Source organism: Elephantulus edwardii, unplaced genomic scaffold (genome assembly GCF_000299155.1).
Source record: "Elephantulus edwardii isolate Elephantulus edwardi_28Jun2011 unplaced genomic scaffold, EleEdw1.0 scaffold00138, whole genome shotgun sequence".
Taxonomy (NCBI): domain Eukaryota; kingdom Metazoa; phylum Chordata; class Mammalia; order Macroscelidea; family Macroscelididae; genus Elephantulus; species Elephantulus edwardii.
The window spans coordinates 8,266,454-8,277,738 of NW_006399888.1; the positions used below are offsets into that span (position 1 = coordinate 8,266,454).

Consider the following 11,285-nt stretch of genomic DNA (forward strand, 5'->3'; position numbering starts at 1 on the left):
TTGTTGTTGTTGATTGCCATCTAGTCGAGCACAACTCATAGAGACCCTATGAACAAATGACCTGAAGCCTTTCTATAACTATAGTTGTTTCTAAAAAGTTCAGTTTCCAGAGACATAAGATAGATACATACACACACATATATAAATATATATTTGTGTACATAAACATGTGTGTGTAAACATGTATATTCGTGGACATAAACATATATGTGTTTGTGTATAAAAATATAAATATGTCCATTCAATACATGAAATATGGCATCTCAGTTTTTTTATATGTATATGTCTTCAAGTTTACATGAAGAAGGCAACGATTCTCACACTAGGCCAGCTGGTAGCATCATGACGGATGGCAAAGAGATTGAGGTTGTTAACCATTACCGCTTGCACAGCTCCACAGTCAACACTCTTATCACCAGCAGTCAGAAAATCAAAAGACGAATTGTATTAGGTAAATCTGCTGTCAGGGACCTTTCCAGAGTACTAAGAAGCAACGATGTCAGTCTAGAGACTAAGGTGCAATCACTTGTTATGCATCCGAGAGCTGGACAATAAGGATGACAAAAGAAGAATTAATATGTTAGAGCTATGGTGTTGCAGAAAAGTCTTGAAAATACCATGGACTGCCGAAAAAAACAAATAAGTGTGTCTTGGAGAGGGTGAAACCAAATTTCTCCTTTGAGGCTAGGATTTTGACGCTCCATTTCATACTTTGGGCAAGTGGCCAGGAGAGACTGGCCCTTGGAGAAGGACATCATTCTCAGAAGGGTGGAGAGACAGCACAGGAGAGGAAGATCCCGGATGAGATGGATTGATAGAGTAACTAGGGCAATGAAGGCAGGTGTGTCGGAGTCAGACAAACTGACTCAGGACAGGGCAGGCTTCAGAGCTGTGATACATAGGGTCACAGGCGACTCGATGGCACATAACAACAACAACATATCTCAAATTAACAGTAAGAGAAAATAATTATTAAATATTTAGATTAACATTTTCATTTCTACCTTTTCAACTGTTTATTCAAACATCTGGACAATTCTACTGGGATAATACTGTTCATTTACTGATTTGCAAAAATTCTTCAGGTGTTAAGATTACACTAATTGTATGTCATGATTAGCATTGATATTTTTCTCAATTCAATGATTTTCTGTTTTAAAACATGTAGGAGTCACATCCAATAATTTACTTTATTCTACCTTTTCCTTTTTCTTTCTATTCATTCTGTATTTAGAAAGTCTTTCCCCAGAAGTTGAATATTCTAGCTTTTTTTCTCAATTTGCATGTACTTTTTAAAATTTATTCAGAATTTCATTTTGTGAGTCATGTGAGACGAGGCTCAAAGTGGAATGTTTTCTACATACTTAGTCAATTACATCGACACTTTTGTTAAATGCTCTGCACTGTTTCATAATGCTTTCTCTATCACATTTCTATTTACAAAAGCCACCTTGGCCTGCTTCCAGGTTATACTGTTCCCCTGAAATATCTATCAATTCTTCCACCAGAACTGCTACTTACTATAATAACTGAAGTTCAATAATAAGATTTGTTTTTATTTCTTGTAAGTCATCTCCAGCCCCCATTTCCACCACATCTACTGCTTCTGACACGTACACAGCCCTGTCACCACTTCCTCCATCCCTTCCTCCATCTGTGCCACTCCGTCACCCTTCCGTTCTCTCTGCTCCCACCTCCATCACTTCCTCTACCATCTCTCCTCCCATTCTCTCTCTACCACTTCCAGCACAGCTATCCCTGCGCTTCATACACCCTCTACCACCTGCACTGCTTCACTATCACCACCTGTACCACTACCCGCCACCTCTTCTAACACCACTTCTACCTCCTCCACCACCATTACCATCTCCTGGACTGCCAAGAAAACAAATAGATTCAGCCTGGAGAGGGTTAAACCAGGCTGCTCCTTGGAGGCAAGGATTCTGAGGGTCCGTCTAACATACTTTGGACATGTTGTAAGGAGGGACAGGTCTTTGGAGAGGGACATCATGCTTGGGAGGGTGGGGGGATAGCGCAGGAGGGGAAGGCCCTCTGTGAGGTGGATTGATTCAGTGACTGGGGTAATCGAGATGGGAGTGTCAGAGGCAGTGTGATTGGAGCAGGATAGAGCAGGGTTTAGGGCTGTTGTACATAGGGTCACTATGAGAAGCAAGTGACTCGACAGCACATAACAACCACTACCAACACAGCTACCATCTACCTACCACTTCTACCCCCAACATCTTCTCCACCACCACTGCCACCTGCTGCACTACCTCTACCGCCACTTCCTCTACCTCCACTGCTTCAACCAACTCAACTACACCTTTATCTCCACTACAACCTGTGTGGCCTTCACCACCTCACACTATTTCCATCACTTCTACCTCCAGCCATTCCCTCCAACACTTCCCAACCAAGTACTATAATTACCACAATCTCCACCAAAACTTCCATCTCTACCACCACTCTCATCCCTTCCAGCATCTCCCTCACTGCCTCTACCACCTCTGGCACCACTTCCACCAATACCACTGTTACCACTTCCACCATTTCCCTACCAACTGCCAGTGTTCCCATCATCACCTTCATTACCGTCACCCTATTACTACCACCACTTCCACCCCTAAAACCTACTTCAGCAACCTCTACCACCACCACCACTTCCACCAACATTATCTACTTCTCCTACCATAACTATTCTTTCAAAAAACTAATTCTGGATCATCTCATAAAATTGTTCTTCTGGTTTGATGTTTGTTAGGATCATTTCGTCAAGGTACTTCAAACGGCAATGCAGTAAACACTACGTAACTAATCCAGGGAAAATGAATCACTGTCTAATAGTTATCTTTCTACCCAAGAATAAGGTATGTCTTTCATCTGCTTTTAAGAAAAATTTTCTCATTTTTCACATAGGTCCCAGCGTATTTTTTGTTACTCCTATTTCATGTACATTTCCTCAGGTAATTTGTATTTTCATAAATTCATGGAAGGAATAATTTTCCACTGTGTTTTTTAGTAAATACTAGCCTTTTAGGTAGTCATTGATTTTTGAAGATGTCTTATATAAACACTTTATTGAAATCTTTTCTTTCTCCCTTTGGATTTTAGTTGACCCATTGGATATGTGTCTTTTTAAAAAAAACAAAAAAAGGTTAGTACACAATGTCTAACTTTTCAGTGTGTTAGCTATGTGGTGTTGTTGTTGTTGTTGTTGATTGCCTTCAAGTTGAGCACGACTCATAGCAACCCTATGAAGAAAAGGCCAGAAGCCCCTCTATAACTATTGACATTTATCAAAGTTCAAACATTAATGAGAAAATTAAGATAACATTAAATTAAAGTAACCCTAGAAATTAAAAATGTCACTTTATACCAATACAGGTTGAACCACACCTGTTGTTCTAGGGCACTCACTCTTACTATTCAAAACCATTAACTTGGACTCTAAGTGAAAAAAAACACCATTAAATACCCTTTTGCTTGACTTAGATCTGCCAGCTGCTGTAGCAGAAAAAACAGGGAAACTCCTCCCTTGCAATTGACATCCCCCTGAATACCTGCTGAAAAACAGCAAAGAGTTGGTTTCAACTCAATGACAGTGTCTGAGTTTTATTTTAATGGATAATTAAGTTGATGACTACCTCGGGTATCTCTCTCTCTCTCTCTCTTTCCATGGTGGATTCAAACTACCAGAAAAGTTTGAAATAGAAGCTTATTTCAAACAGAAATTTATTCTTTCACAATTTAGGAGGTTAGAAGTCTGAATTCAGGGTGCTGGCTCTAGGTAAAAGTCATTTCTCTTCTTGGTTTGGAGTAAGGCTCTTGCTTGGTTTAGCATCTGTAGGCCCAGCATTCCTGGGAGATGTTCATGTGCCATGGCCTTCCCCTGGGTCTAGCAGCTTCCCAGCACAGGGACCTTGGTCTAAAGAATGTGCTCTGTCCACTCTTGATCTTCCTTCTTGGACTGAGTTACCATCCACTCTTTTCTGCTAGCTTCCTCTTTCCTTTTATCTTTAAAAAGCATTACAGGACACACTCCATTGAAACTTTCCTTTCATTAGACCAGGAGATCAGGGTGATGAACTAATTAGGGGCATTGTGGCTATTATTGTTAGGTTCCATCAAATCAACTACAACTCATATGAACCCTATGAACAACGGACCTGAATCCTGCCCTATACTGTGCCATCCTCATCATCTCTGACATTCTTGAGCCCATAGCTACACTCACAGTGTCAATTCATCTCATTCAAGGTCTTCCTCTCCTTCACTAATCCTCCACCTCTGCAAGATGTCCCTTTTCAAGGACTGACCTCAGCTAACAACATATCCGAGATATATAAGATAAAAATTCACTGTCCTTGTTTCCAAGGAGCATCTTGTCTGTATGTTTTTCCAAGATGTATTTGTTTGTTTAACAGTCCTTGGGATATTCCATACTCTACTCTAACACCACAATTCAAAGACATCAATTCTTCTTTTGTCATCCTTACTCGTTGTCCAACTTTCAGATGCATAGCCTCTTACAACTGACTGGCTGATCACATTGTAGATCACACCATGAGAATGACTGTGTCAATACATTAACTGCCTCTAATCATACCTCGTTAATAGAGATTCAACAGATTAAGGTTTACAACACACAGAGTAAATGGTATTATACTGATAATCATGGCCTAGCCAAACTGACACATTTTAGAAGGACATAATTCAATCTATGACAGAAACTAAGAATCTGATGACTGTATATTGCAAAGAAATTCACCGGGAACTTTTTATCATTGTATGAACAATCTGTCTCTTTATTTAACCACAGAAAAAATGGCCAGCATCAACCTTGATAAACTTAGAAAGCACTGTATGCTCTTCTATAGAAAGACAGGTTCCTTTCCCCCTTGTGTTAAGTTTTCTAGCTTGAAAAATAGGAAAATAACCCAAAAAGTCTATAACCAAATAGATTCCAACTCCTAAAACTCCCATAAGGAATCCAAGGCTATAAATCTTTATAGAAGCAGACTGCCACATCTTTCTCCTGAGGAGTGGTTCGTTCATTTATCCAATGACCTTTTGTTAGCAACACAACACATAAGTCACTATGCCACCACGGTTCCTAAAATAATTATTGCTGTTATTATGTGCCATCATGTCAGAAGTGAGGCATAATTTGACCTCCAGTTGGTTTTCAGAGGCTGTAAATTGCACAGGACGAGAGATTGCCTATCTTTCTCCTGTGAGGCAACTAGTAGATTTGAACTGCTTGACTTTGGGTTGGCAGTGCAACTCCGACCACCAGGTAATTAGAGCCTAAGAGAATAATGCCTTCTGACTATTGAGTTTTTCAAACATGTAGTGATGGCACAGGATAAGGCAAGGTTTAGATCTGCTGCTCACAGTGTCAATGGGTAACAGGGTCACAGCTGACTCAATGGTACCTCACAACTATGAACTCTTGAGTTTTGTGTTACTGGGAAGGATTAGAGGATTATAATTATAGTGTGTTTTAGGAATAGGGACTGTAGAGACCTTGACAAGTAATAGAAACTCAATATTATTGTTGTTGTTGCATGCTGTTAATCACCTGTGACTCATAGTAACCCTACATACAATAGCTCTGAACCCTCCTCTCTCTTGAGCCAATTTCATTGTCTCTGACACACCCGCTCCCATTACCACAGTCACTGAATTAATCCATCTCATCCAGGGTCTTCCTCTCTTGTGCAGTCCCTCTACCCTTCGAATTACTTGTCCCTCCAAGGGGAAACTCAGTAAATTATTATTATTATTATTATTATTAATCTTTAGAAAGCAAAGGATCTCTTCACCATTGTATGCCTTGGTCCTGGCAAATCACATATACATGTATAATAAATATTTGTTGATTGACTGGTGTATTTCACAAAACCCTCAGTTGCCAGAAAATATTTTGATTCCATTTTTAACTGCTAACTTAAAACCATTTCTTAGAAGATGCATTTGTTAAAGCCAAGCACACCCTTCTTTTGAAGTCAGAATGAGATTTTTTAAATTGCTCTTTTATACAAGTTAGTTTCGGGGAAAATCAGACCTTTAAATTGGCACAGAAAAATGTTATAAGGGAATTCATTTCCTCACTCACCAAACATGCATTGAGCATCTGTTGGGATACAAGACACAAAATAAATGGGCATCACAAAGCTTATAAACAGTGAGTGTACTAAAAACAAGTGAGAGGTAGCTAGAAATGGAAGTGAGTTGGTTAGGGGAAAAGGGTAGTCAATAAAGTTAAAAAAAATAAATAGCTCTTTATCTGATAAAAAATGTTGTTGTTGTTGTTGTTAGGTGCCATCAAATCAAGTACGACTCATAGTGACCCTATGAACAGCAGATCTGAGCCGTGTCCAGCCTCATCTTGCTGCACCATCCTCACCATCTATGTGAGCCCATTTCAGTAGTCATTGACAAAAGGTCTTCCTCTCTTCCGTCAACCCTCCACTTCTCTAAGTGTGGTGTCCCTCTCCAGGGACTACCCTCCCCTAACAACATGCCCAAAGTCTGTGAGGCAAAGCTTTGCCATCCTTGAGTCCAAGAAGGAGTGCCCTGGCCGCACTTTCTCTAAGGTAGATGTGGTTTTTTTGGCCAAGAATAGGAGAAACTAATTAGGAAACTTAAGAAACAGCAGGTCAATGTGACGGCAGCAGGAGGCAGAGCTGTCCAAGAAAAACTGACCAAGCACTCAAGGCCTTCGGAGTCTCAGCAATCTTGTGAGGCATGTGGATGTGTTTCACGCATCATGCAGGAGATTCACATGCCACTGCCTGATATGGATAAAGGACTTAGAGGGGTCAAGAAAGAAAGCATGAGTCTAGCTAGGAAGTCACACTAGTTGTCAAAGTGAAAGATAATGACTTAAGAGTTTGTTGGTGGTGAAGACAGGGATGGAAAGAAGGCTTTGCTGAGATCTGTTTAGAATACAAGCTTAGAATCTGTTTAGAATTACGTCCTGTCAAGTTGACAATGAACTCATTGCAACACAATGAACAACAGATCTCTCCCTACCCTGCAACATCCGCATGGTCTCTAACATGTTCAAAGCCCTTGTTACAGTCACTGTGTCCGTGCGTCTCTTTGGGAGTGGTCCTCTCTTTTGCTGACCCTCCAACTTCCTCAGCATATCTTTTTCCAAGGACTGGCCCCTCCTGACATCATGCCCAAAGTATGTGAGGAAAAAATCACACCATTTTTGTCTCTAAGGAGTACCCTGTTTGTACTTCCTCCAACAGAGATTTGTCTGTTCTTTTGGCTGTCCGTGGTACAGTCAAGACTCTTGGCCAACATCACAGTACACAGGCACCAATTCTTCCATGGGCTCCCTTATTCATTGTCGAATTTTCACATGCATATGAAGCAATTCAAAATACCATAAGTTGGCCCTCAAAGGTCCTCAAAGGCATATGTTTGCTCTTCAGCATGTTAAAAAGGTCTTTTGAAGCAAATTTGCTCACAAAAATACATTCTTTGATTTCTTCTTGACAATTGCTTCCTTGAGAGTTGATTGTGTATCCATGAGAAATGAAATCTATTTAAATGATTCTTCTCTCTCTTAATAGTGTTGAGTCAGATGTGACTGCCAGCTCACCTTTCAGTGAGTTTTCTGAGGCTGTAAATCTCACAGAGATGCTTTCTCTACTTATTTAAGTGAAGTACTTCTAATGCCATTCTTCCTGTTATCATGAACAGGAACATAAAGTCTCACAGAGATTACTTATATTAAATTACCTTTACTGTCTTTTCTGATTACATTGACTCTACTTTTAGCTTCTGCCTTTAGATTGGCAAAGACCCCTGGTAGCACAATGGGCTAAATGCAGATCTTCTAAGCAAAAAGTCAGCAGTTCACAACCACCAGCTGCTTTCCACAACAAAGATGGGCAGTCTATTCCAGTTAAAGATTTACAGCTTTGGGAACCTTGTGGTACAGTTCAACTCTACCCCATGGGGCTACTACGATTAAGATGTGACTCAATTCTGGAGGCAGTGGTTTGAGCTTATGCTGTCATGATATTAACAGTGACATTACAAACAGTTGGGAAGACTGGATGGGATCACAAGGTTGAACCTAACCAATGTGATATGTGGGAGCTCTGGTGGCATAATCCATAGGGAATTGTTAACACAAAGACCAAGGCTCTTTGAGGGAGAAAAAAAGGGCAATCTCTTTGTGATTTATAGCGTTGGAAATTCATTGGGGGTCAGCTATCAGTCACTCCTGACTCAGTGGTGGTGAGTTGAGTTTGAGTGGGCATAATATCAAGCACACAGTGAAAGTTCAATAGATACCCACTTCTTTGTCTCTTCTAATGGCTATCACCTTTTTCATAATGGTTGACATTATGAGAATCCTCACATTGGCTCAAGATAAGGCAGAGTTCAGAGCTATTATTCATAGGGTCACTGTGAGTTGCAGTCGACTCAATGGCCCACAACAACAACACATATAAGTAGGGAGTTCTATTCTAAGGTTCATTTTACAGATGAGGAAACTAGGGCTTGGGAAAGCTAAATAGCTTGTCTAGGAACACAGAACGAATAATGTACAGGAACCAGAGTTCAAACTCAACCCTTTCTCATCAAGATGATACTACGCCCTAGAATGTCTACTTCTCACATGAGTGGCACAGATGTTTTCAACTCTTGCAATTAAAACTCACTTTCATCAGCAAAGTAAAAAACTGCAGAGCCAAAGTACTGCCAAATCTCTATCCATCCACAGAAGAACACAAAATTTTATTCTAAGATCAATGTCATCAATGAGCTTGCTATCAATTTTAATTGTTTCCATTAGCAAAGCCTTTCCTGAGGATCTATGTATACCAAATCCAAATATTGCTGTCAGAACAAACACCTATGGCTTGCATTTACTTAAATACATTTCCATCAAACATTCTTCATTTTATCTTGATAATACGGACTCATTCTGCTACTAAAAAAACATGGTCTCGTGCAGAAGTGTCCCTAACTTCATATTCACAGATGTCCATCCTTACAAAGAAAATACATTCCAAAGCTTGCTTCCAATTTGTCTTCCTTTCCTAACTCATTGAGGAGGCTGATGGATACATACAAATGTAAATGAGGACATAAAGGAGCATGTCAATATCCTGCATGGCATATGCAAATATCAGGAGGCAAAGCTATTACTCCAGGGAGTTGATTTGATAGAATTCTCCTTTAGGAGAAGCCTTAAAGAGCATCTGTCTTGCCCTTTAACATTCAGGTAAGAGGAAACATTCTCAAGCCACCAAACCAGAGAAAAGAAAAAGAGGTGTGGACAGGCTCTGGGAATCACCTAAGACCCTGTCACTTTTTCCTAGTAGCATCTTCACTGAAGGCCAGGTTTCCTGATGCCCCCTAAGGTGTAATCAGCCTTGCACACTGCCATCAACTATTAACGACGACACTTTCCTCTGGCTTTATGCCAACTTCTCTTTCTCTTTATTGCCTGGCCTTGAGACGCCCACCACAGACAGCACCAATACTTCACGTGCCCTTAACCGGTATTGAGTGTTAGGGGATTAACTCACATTTTATGTGTAAAGCTCCAGCTAAACGCACGTTTCAACAGAGGTGGCTGCGCTTGTCCTCCAAGCCGGGCACTGATGATGCACGCCTGGACTTTCCAAGTTTACCCTCCAGTAGGCCAAGCCTGTGCATGATTTTGATAAGAGTTGGGACCCAAGATCCTCTTCCACGCTCTGCCCACGCCCGTGCCACGAGCAGAAGTTCTCTCTCTCTCTCTCTCTCTCTCTCTCTCTCTCTCTCTCTCTCTCTCTCCATTACAACCCACCATGCCCATACACACACATACACACACACACACACACACACACACACACACACACACAGGCAAGTAACAAAGGAAAAGACAACCCCATAGAGGCTAAGCTATTGCATCTTCCAGTCCATACCTGTCAAATGACAGAAGCCACACGGGAATCCTGCCCTGGCAATATATCCACCACTCCACGGGAGAGGCAGGCATCGCATCGTGGCACCCCCCGGGCGTGCGCGGCTGTATACACAAAGAACTGGTGCTGGGCTGGTGAGAGGTCCAGGGTACCAGCGCGCTCGCCAAGCTGCCAGCCTGGCGTCTTCCCCACGCCCCCCAGCCCAGCAGACAGGAGCTATCCTTTATTTGACCCCCAGGGACACAGGCTGAATGAGAGCGCAAGGGGGTGGGGGTGGGGGGGCTTGGCCCCTGGATCCCTTCCCTCCAAGCTACTGGTCCCCAGCCTTTGGCATCTCCAAGGAGATGCACAATCGCGCGCTGTCACAGCTGTCAGCTCTGCATCCTTTCCCGGCCAGGCAAGATGCCCGGGTCCCAGCCGCGCGCATCCCCACGAGCGCCCCTCCCCGTGTCGGGGTCCACCCCGGCCGCCCTGCCGGGCACGCCTGCCTACCTGGCGGCTGCTGTCAACGGAGCGCAGCGGCGCATCCTTTTCTTGTGCTCAGTGGCTAGATGGCTCTGAGCGCCATGTTCCCGGTCTCCCCGGGCGCACGCTGGGGAACTACTATGAGCTGAGCAGGGGCCAGGGGGCGGGGGCCAGAGAGAGGGGGTGGGAGGCAGAGCCGCCGCTTTTCACTCTCCACCCAAACCTCCCCCAGCTACTGAGCATGCTCAGCTGCTCTCCTGCGCCCCTGGGAGGACTTTCCGGGCGAGCACGCCGCGCTCCGGGTTTTCCCGGCAGCCGGCGGGAGGCGAGCGCAGCAGCTGCGGGAGGGGAGGGAGGGCGGGCCGGGGGAGTGTCCCCTCCGCCGCGACACCGGTGGCCGCCGGACGCCGCCCTAGGCCAATCACGTCTGCCCCCGCCCTCCCCGCGGGGAAGCCGATGCACGCCCCCTCCGCACGCGCTCTGGATTTGCCCAAATGTCACGCTGCACCTTTGCAGGCTTGAGCTGCGCTTCTGAGGCCGGGGAGCGCGAAGGCAGGCAGTCGGCTGACCTGCTGATAGTGCTGTCCTCCCCACCTGCACGGGCGCTTCTCAAACTTTAATGTGAGATGAATGCAGATTCCCTTTCAGTTGCTCTTGGGGGGCTGCCTGAGAATCTGCTTGCAGACAAACTCCCAGGAGAGGGTAAGGCTGCAAGAACTTCCTAGCACACTTGGTAGAACGAAGACTAAAACCATCCATCCTCTATCATCGAGCCCTGAGAAACCATCTCTTAATTAATAGGCCACTCCAGAGATAGTCTTTGACATTCCTTCAAGCTACTTACAAAAACAACAATATGCCCCTGCGGTT

General features: G+C 43.4%; 1 protein-coding gene across 1 annotated transcript in view; it reads right to left on the minus strand.

Annotated features, from left to right (window-relative positions):
• The window catches only part of PAK7 (p21 protein (Cdc42/Rac)-activated kinase 7), a 383,566-nt gene extending 372,844 nt beyond the window's left edge, over positions 1 to 10,722 (minus strand). The window contains exon 1 of the mRNA XM_006894246.1: positions 10,443 to 10,722. The gene's annotated coding sequence lies outside the window, so the exon portion shown is untranslated. The remainder of the gene's footprint in view (positions 1 to 10,442) is intronic.
• Positions 10,723 to 11,285: the final 563 nt, after the last annotated feature.